A 14,296-nucleotide genomic window follows, 5' to 3' on the forward strand; every position below is an offset into this window, starting at 1 on the left:
CCTTCACCCTCACCCTAACCCTAATGCTAACCCTAGCCCTCACCCATACCCTAACTCTCACCCTAACCCTTACACTCACCTTAACCCTAACCCTCATCCTCACCCTAACGCTCACCCTAACACTTACCCACACCCTAAACCTCACCCTAACCCTAACCCTAAAACTAACCCTCACAGTAACCCTCACCCTAAGCCTAAACATAACCCTAAACCTAACCCTCATCCTAACCCTCACCCTAACCCTAACCCTCACCCTCACCCTAACTTTTACCCTCAACCTAACCCAAACCCAAAACCTATATCTAACACTCACACGAACCCTAAACCTAACCCTCAGCCTAAACCTTATCCTAACCATAAACCTAACGCTAACCCTAACCCTCACACTCACCCTCAATCTAAACCTAATCCTCACCTTAACCCTCACCCTAACCGTCAGCCTAACCCTCGTCCTAACTCTAACCCTAACCCTAACCCTCACCCTCACCATAAACCTAACCCTTAAACTCACCCTATCCATAACCCTCACCCTAACCCTCACCCTAACCCTAATCCTCATCCTCACACTATAACTCACCCTAACCCTTACCTTCACCATAACCCTAACCCTAACCCTAACCCTAACCCTAATTCTCACGTGACCCTAACCGTCACCCTCACCCTTACCGTAACACTCAACTTAACCCTAAACATAACCCTAATCCTAAACCTAACCTTCACCCTCAAACTTACCCTAACCCTAACCCTAACCCTCACCCTCACCCTCACAATAACCCGCACCCTAACCCTAAACCTCACCCTAACACTAACCCTAACCGTAACCCTCAACCTAATTCTAACCCTATCCCTAACCCTCACCCTCCCAATAACCCTCACCCTAACACTAATCCTCACCCGAAACCTAATCCTCACCCACACCCTAACCCTGTCCCTCACCGAACCTTCACCCTTCCTCGAACACTCATCCTCACCCTAACCCTCACCCTCACCCTAAACATCACCCAAACCCTAACCCTTACCCTACACCTAACCCTAACCCTCACCCTAATCGTAACCCTCAACCTCATGCTAATCCTCACCATAACCCTAACCCTTACCTAAAAGAATCCCTCACCCTAACCCTCACACTAACCCTCTCCTCACCCTAGCCCTCAGGCTAAACCTAACCCTAACCCTAACCCTCTCCCTCACCCTTAACCTAAACCTAAACCTCTCCCTCACACTTAACCTCACCCTAACCCATACCCTCAGCCTAACACTAACGCTAACCATATTCCTAATCCTAACCCTCATATGCACCCTCACCCTAAACCTAACCCTAACCCTAACCCTCACACACACCCTCACCCTCACCCTCACCCTCACCCTCACCGAACTCTCACCCTCACTCTTAACATCACCCTAACCCTAACCCTCACCGTAAGCCTAACCCTAACCCTCACCCTAAACCTAACTGCAGCTTAACCCTCAACCTCAACTTAAACTTCAACCTAACCCTAGCACTTAGGTAAATGAAACTCTCACCTCCACCCTCAAACTAACCCTCAGACTCACCCTAGCCCTCACACTAACCCTATATCTAACCCTTACCCTCAACCTTGCCCTCCCTCTACCCCTCAACCTAAACCTAATCCTAAAAATAACCCTAACCCTAACCCTCACCATCACCCAAACATTCAACCTAAACCTTACCCTCAACCTTACCCTAACCCTAACCCTCACCCTCACCCTCACCCTCACCCTAATCCTAACCCAAACCCTAACCCTTACCCTAACCACTAAACCTCTCTCTCACCCTCACCCTAATCCAAACCCTAACAATAACCCTAAACCTCACCCTCACCCTAAGCCTCACTATAACACTTACACTCACCCTCACCCTTACCGAAACCCTCACCCTCACCAACACTCTAACCCTAATCCTTACCCTCACCCTACCCCTAACCCTAACCCTAAACCTAACCATCACACTAACCCTAACCATCACCCACAACTTAACCACCCCTCTCACCCTCACCCTCACCCTAAAACTTACCCTCAACCTAAACCTAACCCTAACCCTAACCCTAACCTAACCCCAGAACTAAACCTAATGATAACCCTAAACCTCACACTCACCGTAAATCTCAACCTAACCCTTACCGTCACCCTAACCCTAACCCTAACCTCCACACTAAACCTAACACTCATTCTAACCTTAACCCTAACCCTCGGCCTAACCCTCACACAAAACCTAACCCTAACCCTCATCCTCACCCTATCCTTAACCTTAACCCAAACCCTCACTCTAACCCTCACCCTGACCCTAACACTCACAGTAACCCTTACCCTCACACTAACCCTAAACCTATCCGTCGCCCTCACCCTCACCCTAACACTTACCCTACCCTAACCCTCATCCTGACACTCACCCTCACCCTCACCCTCACCCTAACCCTCACCCTAACCCTAACCCTCACCCTCACCCTAGCTCTCACCCTAACACTAACCCTTACCCTAAACCTAACCCTAACCCTAACCCTCATCTTTACCCTAACGCTAACCCTAACCCTTTCCATAAGGCTAACCATAACAGTAACCCTCAGCCTCATACTAAACATCACTCTAAGGCTAACCCTCACCCAAATCCTAACCCTAACCCACACACTACCCCTAACCCTCAAACTAACACACACACTCCCCTAAACCTCACCCTCAACCTAACCCTAAACCTTACCTAACGGAAACCCTCACCGTCACACTCACCCTCAACCTAACCCTTACCCTCACCCTAACCATAACCCTAACCTTCACACTAACCCTAACCCTCACACTAACCCTAACACTACCCCGCACCCTAACCCTCAACCTAACCCTCAACCTAATCCTAACCCTCAACCTAAACCTAACCATAACCCTCTCCCAATCCCTAAACCTTACAGTCACCCTAACACTCAACCTAAACCTAACCCTCACCCACACCGTAATCCTCACCCTCACTCTCACCCTAACCCTCACCCTAACCATAACCCTCACCCTAAACATCACCCTAACCCTAACACTCACCCAAATCCTGACCCTAACTCTCAACCTAACCCTAACACTCACACTAACCCTCAATCTCAACTTAATCCTCACCCTAAAAATAGCCCTAACCCTTACCTAACCGAAACCCTCACCCTCACACTCACCATCACGCTCACCCTAAACCTCACCCTATCCCTACACCTCACCGTAACTCTCACCCTAACCCTAACATTAACCATAAACCATACCATAATTCTAACCCTAAATCAAATCTCACCCTCACCCTAACCCTCACCTTCACACTAACCCTAACCCTATCCCTAACTCTCAACCACAACCTAACCCTCACACTCACCAGAACCCTCACACTCACCCTAACACTCACCCTCAACCTAAGCCTCACCCTAACAGTCATCCTAGCCCTCACCCTCACCCTAACTCTAATGCTAACCCTATCTCTCACCCTCACCCTAACCCTCACCCTAAAACTCACGGAAACCTGAGTCTCACCATAACCCTAACCCTAACTCTAACCCTTATCCTCACCCTCACCCTAACTCTCGCCGACACCCTAACCCACACCATCACCCGAACCCTCGTCCTCACCCTAACACTCACACTAACCCTAACCCTAACTCTAATCCTAAACCTAATACTCACCCTCACCCTCACCCTCAACCTAACCCTAACCCTAACCCTAAACCTAATCCTCACTCTCACCCTCACCCTCACCCTAAACCTCACCCTCACCATAAACATCACCCTAATCCTAACCCTCACCCTAAACCTAAACCTAACCCTCACCCTAAACCTAACCCTCACCCTAACGCTCAACCTATCCCTAACAATAACCCTACACCTCACCCTCACCCTAACCCTCACACTAACCCTAATCCTCACCTGATTCCTAACCCTCACCCTAACCATCTCCCTCACTCTAACTCTAATGCGAACCCTACCTCTCACCCTCAAACTAACCCTCACCCTAAACCATACCCTAAATATTACCCTCACCCTAACCCGCAAACTAACCCTAAATCTAACCCTAACGCTCACCCAAACCCTAACCCTTACCCTCACCCTAACCCTAACCCTAACCATAAGCTTAACCCTGACACTAAACCAAAACCTAACCCTCAGCCTAACCCTCATCCAATCCCTAACCCTAACCCTAAACCTAAACCGCACCCTAACCCTAAACCTCACCCTAAGCCTCAGCCTCAGCTTAACCCTATCCCTAACCCTAATCCTAACCCTAACCCACAACCTCAGATTCACCATAACTCTAACCATAATATTAATCCTAAACTTCACCCTCACCCTCACACTAACCCTAACCCAAACTCTCACCCTAACCCTCAGTCTAACCCTAACTCTAACCCTAACCCTCACACTCACCTTAAACCTCAGCCTAACCATTTAACTCACCAAAACCCTGACCCTAACCCTAACCCTAATATGCACCCTAACGCTAACCCTCACCCAAACCCTAACACTCAAGGTCACCCGAATCCTCAACCGAACCTTTACACTCACCCTAGCACTAACCCTAACCCTAATCCTATACCTATCCCTCACCCTAACCTTAACCCTAACCCTAACCCTGACCATTACCATCACCCTAACATTCGCCTTCACCCTAAATATCACCCTAAACCTAACCCTCACCATAACACTAACCCTAACACTCACCCTCAACCACACTCTAACCCTCACCCTTACCCTAAATCTAACCCTAATCCTCACCCTCACCTTCAACCTAACCTTAAACCTAACCATAACCCTCACCCTAACCCTAACCCTCACCCTAACCCTAAACCTACCCCTCACCCTAACCCTCACTCTCACCCTAACCCTAACCGTAAAGCTCACCCGAAACCTAACCCTAACCTACACACTCACCCTAACGCTCAACGTCACCCTAAACCTCACCCTAACCCTAAAACTCACCCACACCCTAACCCTCACTCTCAACCGAACCCTAACACTCACCATAACCCTAACCCTCACTCTCAACCTAAACAACACCCTAACCCTAACAATAACCCCTACCCTAACCCTCACCCTATCCCTAACCCTCAACCTAACACTCACCCTCAACCTAATCTTCACCCTAATCCTAACCCTAACCCTTCCCTAACCGTCAACCTCACCTTCACCCTCACCGTAACCCTCACCCTCACCCTAGCCCTCACCCTTACCCTAGCCCTCACCCAAAACTTACCACTAACCGTAAACCTCACCCTTACCCTAACCCTCACCCTCATCTTAAACAGTTCCTAACGCTAACCCTCACCCTAACCATACCCTTAGCCCTCACCCCAAGCCTAACCCTCACCCTCACCGTAAGGATAACCCTGCCCAAACCCTCACCCTAACCCTCACACTAACCTTTAACCATACACTAAACTTAACTCTATCCCTAACCCTAACCCTCACACTAAACCTAACCCTCACCCTAACCCTAAACCTAACCCTCACCCTAATCCTCGCCCTAACCCTAACCATAAACCTAACCCTAACACACACCCTAAACCTAACCATAACCCTCACCCTCACCCTAACCCTCACCTACACCCTAACCCTCACCCTAACCCTAACCCGAACCCTCACTCTAACCCTCACCCTCACCGGAACCAGAACACTATCATTCAGCCTCACCCTAAACATCACCCTAACCCTAACCCTCACTCTAACAATAACCCTAACCCACACCCTAACCATTACCCTCAACCTAACCCTCACCCTTACCCTCACCATCACTATCACCCTAACCCTAACCTTAAACCTCAGACTCACTCTCATCCTAACCCTAACTCCAACCCTCACCCTTACCCTAACCATAAGCCTAACCTTAACCCTAAACTTCACCCTAACCCTAACGCTAACCCTAACACTTATCATCACCCTAAACATCACCCTAACCCTTAAACTCAACCTAACCCTAACCATAACACTCACAATAACCCTAACCCTACCCGTCACCCTAACCCTCACCACAACCCTAACCCTAACCCTCACCTTAAACCTAAACCTAACACTCACCCTCACCCAAACCCTCAGCCTCAACCTGAACCTCCCCCTCCTCCTAAACCTCAACCTAACCCTAACCCTCACCAAAACCCTAACCCTAACACTCACCCTTACCCTGACCCTCACACTAAGCCTCAGCCTCAACCTAATCCTCACCCTAAGAATAACCCTAACCCTTACCTAAATGAAACACTCACCCTCAACCTAAACCTCAGCCTCACACTCACCCTCACCCTAAACCTAAACCTAACCTTAACCCGAAAACTCCCCCTCAACCTCCCCCTCCCCCGCACCCTAACCCTAACCATAACAGTAATACTAAACCTAACCCTCACCTCCACACTCACCCTAAACCTAACCCTCACACTAAACCTCACCCTAACCCTAACACTAATACTAACCGTCACCCTAAACCTAACCCTTAGCCCTGCCCTCACCCTCAACCTCAATCTCACCATAACACTCATCCTCACCCTAAACATCACCCAAACCCAAACTCACACCCTAAACCTAACACTAACCCTCACCCTCACCCTAACCCTCAAACTAAACCAAAACCTCATCCTAATCCTCACCATAACACTAACCCTAACCCTTACCTAACAGAAACCCTCACCCTCACCATAAACCTCACCCTCACCCAAGCCCTCACCCTAACCTTAACCCTCACCGTAACCCTAACACTAACCCTCACTCTCAACCTTACCCAAACCCTAAACCTAACGCTAACCCTCACCCTCACCCTAACCCTCAAACTAAACCAAAACCTCATCCTAATCCTCACCATAACTCTAACCCTAACCCTTACCTAACAGAAACCCTCACGCTCACCATAAACCTCACCCTCACCCTAGCCCTCAACCTAACCCTAACCCTCAAAATAACCCTAACCCTAACCCTCACCCTCTCCTTCAACCTAAACCTCACCCAAAACCTAAACCTCACCCTAACCCTCACCTTAGCCCTAACCCTAAGCCACACCCTAAACCTCATGCTCACCCTCACACTGACCCTCAACCGAACCCTAACCAGAACCCTAACACTCAGCTTCATCCTAAACTTCAACCTAAACCTCACCCTCACTCTAACCCTAACCCTAACCCTCACCCTAACTGTAACCCTCAACCTAAACCACACCCTCACCCTAGCCATCACCATAACTCTAAACCTAAACCTAACCCTAAACCTCATCCTCCCTCTATGTCTCCCCCTCAGCCTAACCATAATCCTAATCCTAAACTTGCCCCTCACCCCCACCATCACCCTAAACCTAACCCTAACCCTAACGTCAACCCTTACCCTAACCTTCACCCTAACCCTAACCCTAACCCTAACAATAACCCTACCCTAAATCTAACCTGAATCCTAAACCTAACCCTTACCCTAACCATAACCTTAACCCTAAAACTCACCGTAACCCTAATCCTAACCGTAACCCTCACCCTAACACTAACCCTCACTCTAATCATCACCCTAACCCTCACCCTAAACCTAACCCTCACCCTAACCATCAACCTAAACATATAACTCCAACGCTCACCCTCAACCTAACCCTCACCCTAACCCTAACACTCATATTAACCCTCACCCTAACCCTAACACTAATCCCAACCCTAAGCCTAACCGTAACTTCACCCTCAACCTAACCCTCACCCCAACCCTTATCCTCATACTAATCCTAATCCTAAACCTAACCCTAACCCTCACACTAACCCTAACCCTCACCCTAACACTAACCCGACCCCTCACACTAACCCTAATCCTAACCCTAAAACTAATCCTCACCCGAACCCGAACCGAACCCTCACATTAAACTTGAACCTCATGCTAAACATCACCCTAACACTAACCCTCACCCTAATCCTAATCCTCACCATCACCCTTAAACTAATCCTCAACCTAAACCTCAACCTCACCCTAATCCTCACCATAACCATAACCCTAAAACTTACCTAACAGAAACACTCACCCACACACTCACCTTAACCCTCTGCTCACCCTAGCCCTCACCTTAACTTTAACACTCACCCTAACCGTAATAATAAACCTCACCCTCAACCTAAACCTCACCCTAACCCAAACCCTCACCCTAACCCTAATGCTAACCGTAAACCTAACGCTAAACCTAACCATCACCTTCAACCTAACCCCCACCCCAACCATTATCGTCACACTAACCCTAAACCTAACCCTAACCCTAACCCTCACACTAACCTTAACCATCACCCTAAACCTAACCCTACCCCTCACACTAACCCTCATCCTAACCCTCACCCTAACCCTAACCCTCAAGCGAACCCTCACCCTCACCCTCACCCTCACACTAACCCTAAACCTCACCTTCACCCGAAACCTAACCCTCACCCACACCCTCACCCTCACCCTAACACTATCCCTAAAATACACGCTAGCCCTAAACATAACCCTAATTCTAACCCTAACCCTCACCCTGAGCCTAAACATCACCCTAACCCTTACCTACCCTCACCCTAATCCTTAACCTAACACTAACTCACATTAAACCTAACGCTCACCCTAACCCTAACCCTAACCGTCAGCCTTAACCTCACCCTAACACTAACCCTAAACCTAATCCTCACCCTATCCCTAACCCTCACCCTAACCCTCACCCTAATCCTCAACTTAACCCTTAACCAAACCCTAATCCTCACCCTATCACTGATCCTAACCCTAACCCTAAGCCTAACCCTCACCATCACCCTAACCCTCATCCTAACCCTAAACCTAACCCTCACCCTAATCATAACCCTCATCCTTACCATCACACTAAGCCTAACCCTAACCTTAAACCTAATCCTAAATCTAACCCAAACCCTCACCCTAAAACTCACCCTAACCCTCACACAAACCCTAACCCTCAACTTCACCCAAACCCTCACCCTAACACTTATCCTCACAATAACCCTAACGCTAACCCTAAGACTAACCCTCACACTAACCCTAACCCTCAACCTAACCCTAACCCTCTTCCTGACCCTTACCCTCACCATAACCCTAAATCTCACCCTAACCCTAACCCTCATCCACACGCTAAACCTCACCCTCATCCTCACCCTAAACCTCACCTTAAGCCTCAACCTAATTCTAACTATAACCCTTAACTTCACCCTCACTCTAGCCCTCACTCTGACACTTATCCTCACACTAACCCTAAACCTCACACGAACCCTAACACTCACCCTTACCCCAACCCTACCCTTCACCCTAACCCTCACCCTAACCCTAACCCTAAAACTCACATTAACTCTACCTTTCTCCCTAAACCTAAACCTCACCCTAAACCTCACCCTAACACTAATGATAACCCTAACACTCACCCTCACCCTAACCCTTATCCTCACACTCACCCTAACCCTAACACTAACCCTAACACTCACCCTAACCCTCACCCTAACCCTCAACCTAAAACTAACCATAACCATAACCTTAAACCTCACACTAACCCTCAACCTCACCCGCACCCTAACCCTTATCCTCACACTAACCCTAACCCTCAACTTAACCCTAACCCTCACCATAACCCTAAGCCTAACACTAAACCTAACCCTAACCCTCACACTAACCCAAACCCTCACCCTATCCCTAACGCTAACCCTATTTCTCACCCTCACCCTAAACTTCACCCTAACCCTTACCCTGACCATAGCCCTAACGCTAAACCTAATCATCGCACTAACCCTAACAATAACCCCACACTAACACTCACCATAACCCTAACCCTCACCCAAACCCTAACCCTCACTGTCACCTTAACCCTCACCCTAACCCTAACCGTAAACAACACGCTAATACTCACCCTCAACCGAACCGAAACCTCACACTAACCCTACCCTAAACCTCACCCTAAACCTAACCATCAATCTAACGCTAACTCCAATCCTCACCCTCACCCTAACCCTAACCCTCAAATTAAAAATCACCCTAACACCCACCATAACCCTAACGCTAACCCTAACCCTCACTCTCACCCTTACCCTCACCCTAAACTTTATCCTCACTCTAGCCCTAACCCTAACCCTCACATTAAACCTAAACCTCACACTAACCCTAACCCTAAAACTCACCCTAACCCTCACCCTAACCGTAAACCTATCCCTCACCTTCACCCTAACCTAAACCCTAACCCTAACCCTAAAACTCACACTAACCCTAACCCTCACACTAACACTAACCCTAACCCTCAACTTCACCCTATTCATCACCCTCACCCTAACCTTTAATCTGAACCAAAACTGTACCTTAACCCTAAACCTAACCCTAACACTAACAGTCACCCTAAGCCTCACCCTAACCCTAAGCCTAAACCTAAGCCTCAGCCTCACCCTAAACCTCACCCTACCCTTACCCACTCTTGAACTCTAACCCTAACCCTCATCCTAAACCTAACCCAAACCCTAACCCTCACACTAAACTTAACTCTCATCCTAACCCTTACCCTAAACATAATCCTAACCCTAACCCTCACCCTCACCCTAACACTCAACCTCACTGTAAACATCACCCTAACCCTAACCCTCACCCTCACCCTCACCCTAACCCTAACCCTCACCCTAACCCTACCGTAAACCTAATGCTACCCAAACCCTCACCCTCAGACTAACCATCACCCTAACCCTTACCCTCACCCTAACCCTTACCCTAAAGCTAACACTCATACTAAACCTAACCTCACCCTAACCCTAAACCAACACCTCAGCCTAAACCTCACCCTAATCCTAACCCTAACCCTAATCCTCCCCCTATCCCTAACTCTAAACCTAACCCTCACCCAAACTCTCACCTTATCCCTTACCCAAAATCTGATCCTCAACCTATCACTAATCCTAACCTTAACCCTAACGCTCACCCTCGCCCTCACACTAACCCTCGCCCTAACCCTTACCCTAACCCTCACCCTAACCCTAATGCTAAACCTAACCCTCACCCTAAACTTCAACCTAACCCTTATCCTCACACTAACCCTAACCCTAACCCTCACACTAACCCTAATGCTCACCCTAACCCTAACCCTACCCCTCAACCTAACCCACACACTAACCCTAACCCTAACACTAACCCTAACCCTCACCCTAACACTAACCTTAACCCTCACCCTCACCTTCAACCTCACCATCACCCTAAGACTCAACTGAACCTGAACGATCACCCACACCCTAACTTTCACCCACACCCAAACCCTTATTCTCAACAGAAACCCCACCCTCACCCTAACCCTAACCCTCAACCTAAATATAATCCTAAACCTCACCCTCACCCTAACCCTAACCCTAACCTTAACCCTAACCCTAACTCTCAAACTAACCCTCACCCTCACCCTAATCCTCAACCTAACCCAAACCCTAACCCTTACCTAACTGAAACCCCCACTTTCAACCTCACCCTCACCTTCAACCTAACTCTCACCATTACCCTAACACTCACCCTCACCCTAACACTAACCCTCACCCTCACCATCACCCTAACACTAACCCTAACCCTAACACTCACCCTAAGCCTAACCCTAAACCTAATGTTACACCTAACCCTCACCCTCAACCTAAACATCATCCTAAACCTCACCCTCACCCTAAAACTTACCATGACCCTAACACTCACAATAACACTAACCCTCACCCTAATCCTAACCCTACCCCTAAACCTAACCCACACACTAAACCTAACCCTAACCCTAACACTCACCCTAACCCTAACCCTAACCCTCACCCTCACCTTAAACCTCACCGTCACCCTAACACTCAACCGAACCTGAACGCTCACCCACACCCTAACCCTCACCCTCACCATCACCCTTATCCTCACCTGAAACCTCACCCACACCCTAACCCTAACCCTGACCCTCACCCCCACCATTATCCTAACCCTAACACTAACCCTAAACCTCACCCAAACCCTAAACCTAATGCTAACCCTAATGCTAACCCTAATCCTCACCCTCACCCTAACCATCACCCTAACACTTACCCTCTCCCTAAACCTTAACCTAACCCTAACACTCACCTTAACCCTAAGCCTAACCCTAAAACTCACCCTCACCCTAAGCCTAATCCCAACCCTAATCCTAAAGTAACCCTAACCCTCACCCTAACCCTAACCCTAACGCTCATCCTAACCCTCACCCCAACCCTAACGCTAACCCTAACCATCACCATCACCCTATCAACCTAACCCTTATCATCACACTAAACCTAACCCTATCCCTAACCGTAACCCTCACACTAACCCTAACGCTCACCCTAAACCTAACCTTGCCCAACACCCTAACACTCACCCTAACACTCACACTAACCTTCACCCTAAACCTAACCCTAAATTTCACCCTCACCCGAACCCTAAACCTCACGTTAAAATTCACCTTCACCATAAAGGTCATCCTAACCCTAACACTCACCCTAACTCTAACAGTAACCCTCACCCTAACCTTAACCCTAAACATAACCCTCACACTCACTCTAACCCTCACCCATCCCTCACCCTAAATCTGACGCTATCCCTACCCGTCACCCTAAACCTCATCTTAACCCTTACCGTCACCATATCCCTAACTGTAACCATAACCCTAATCTTCAACCTAACCCTAACCCTCACCCTCACCCTAACACTCACCCTCACCCTCACGCTCACCCTCACCCTAACACTCACCCTAACCCTAATCCTAAACCTAACCATCATGCTTACCCTCACCCTAACACTAACCCTCACCCTCAACTTAACACTCACCCACACCCTAAACATCACCCTATCCCTAACCGTCACCCTAACCCTAAACCTCACCCTAAACCTCACCATAACCCTAAGCCTAACCCCTCATCTTAACCCTTACCCAAACCCTAATACTCAACCTATCACTAATCCTAACCCTAACCTTAACCCTAACCCTCACCCTCAACCTAACTCTCACCCTAACCATTACCCTCACTCTAATGCTAACCCTTACACTACCCCTCACTCTAATCCTAACCCTCACCCTCACCCTAAGCCTAACCTTAACGCTAACCCTAATCCTAAATCTAGCCCTCACTGTCACCCTAAACCTAACCCTAAGCCTAACCCTCACCTTCACCCTAACCCTCACCCTTACCCTAACACTAACCCTCACCCTCACCCTTATCCTAATCCTCATCCTCACCCTCACCCTAAGCCTAACCCTAACCTTAAACTTAACACAAAATCTAACCCTAAATTTCACCTTAACCCTCACCCTAACACTAATGCAAACCCTAAGCCTGAACCTCACCCTAAACCTCACCCTAAACCTCACCCTAACCCTTATCCTCACCCTAACCCTCAAAAAAAGCCTCATCCTAAACCTAACACTAATCCTAACTCTCACTGTAACCCTAACCCTAACCTTAACCCTCAACCTCAACCTAACCTTCACCGTCAACCTAACACTCACCCGAACTTGAACCCTCACCCTAACCCTAAGACTCATCCTCTCCTGAAACCTCAACCTAATCCTAAATTTAACCCTAACCCTCTCCCTAACCCTATCGCAAACCCTAACCCTCAACCTCACCCTAACCGTCACCCTAACCCTTATCCTCACACTAACCCTAACTCTAACCCTAACACTGACCCTCACACTAACCCTAACCCTCACACTCACCCTAACCCATAACGTGACCCTAACTCTCACCGTAACCCTAACCCTCAACGTCACCCTAACTCTCACCCGAACCTTAACCCTCACCTACACACTAACACTCACCTTCTCCTGAACCCTGACCCTCACACGAAACCTCACCCTCACCCTAACCCTCACCCTCACTCTAAACATAACCCTAACGCTAACCCCCACCTTATCCCTCACCCTAACCCTAACCCTCAAAATAAATCTCACCCTCACATAATCCTCACCCTAACCTTACCCTAACCATTACCTAACTGAAACAATCACCCGCACCCTCACCCTAAACAACAACCTAACCCTCACCCTTACCATAGCCATCACCATAAACCTAAACCTCACCCTAATCCTAACCCTTACCTCACCCTCACCCTCACCCTTACCCTAACCCTAAACCTAAAACTCACCCTAACCCTAACGCTAACCCTAATGCTAACACTAATCTTCACTCTCACCCTAACCATCACCCTAACACTTACCCCCACCCCAAACCTTACCCTAACCCTAACACTCACACTAAACCTAACCCTCCCCATAACCCTAGACCTACCCCTTAGCCTAAACCTCAACCTAACCCTAACCATAACCCTAATCCTCACCCTATCCCTA

The sequence above is a fragment of the Dipodomys merriami genome, unplaced genomic scaffold (genome assembly GCF_024711535.1).
Source record: "Dipodomys merriami isolate MVZ:Mamm:240054 unplaced genomic scaffold, mDipMer1.0.p SCAF_47, whole genome shotgun sequence".
Taxonomy (NCBI): Eukaryota; Metazoa; Chordata; class Mammalia; order Rodentia; family Heteromyidae; genus Dipodomys; species Dipodomys merriami.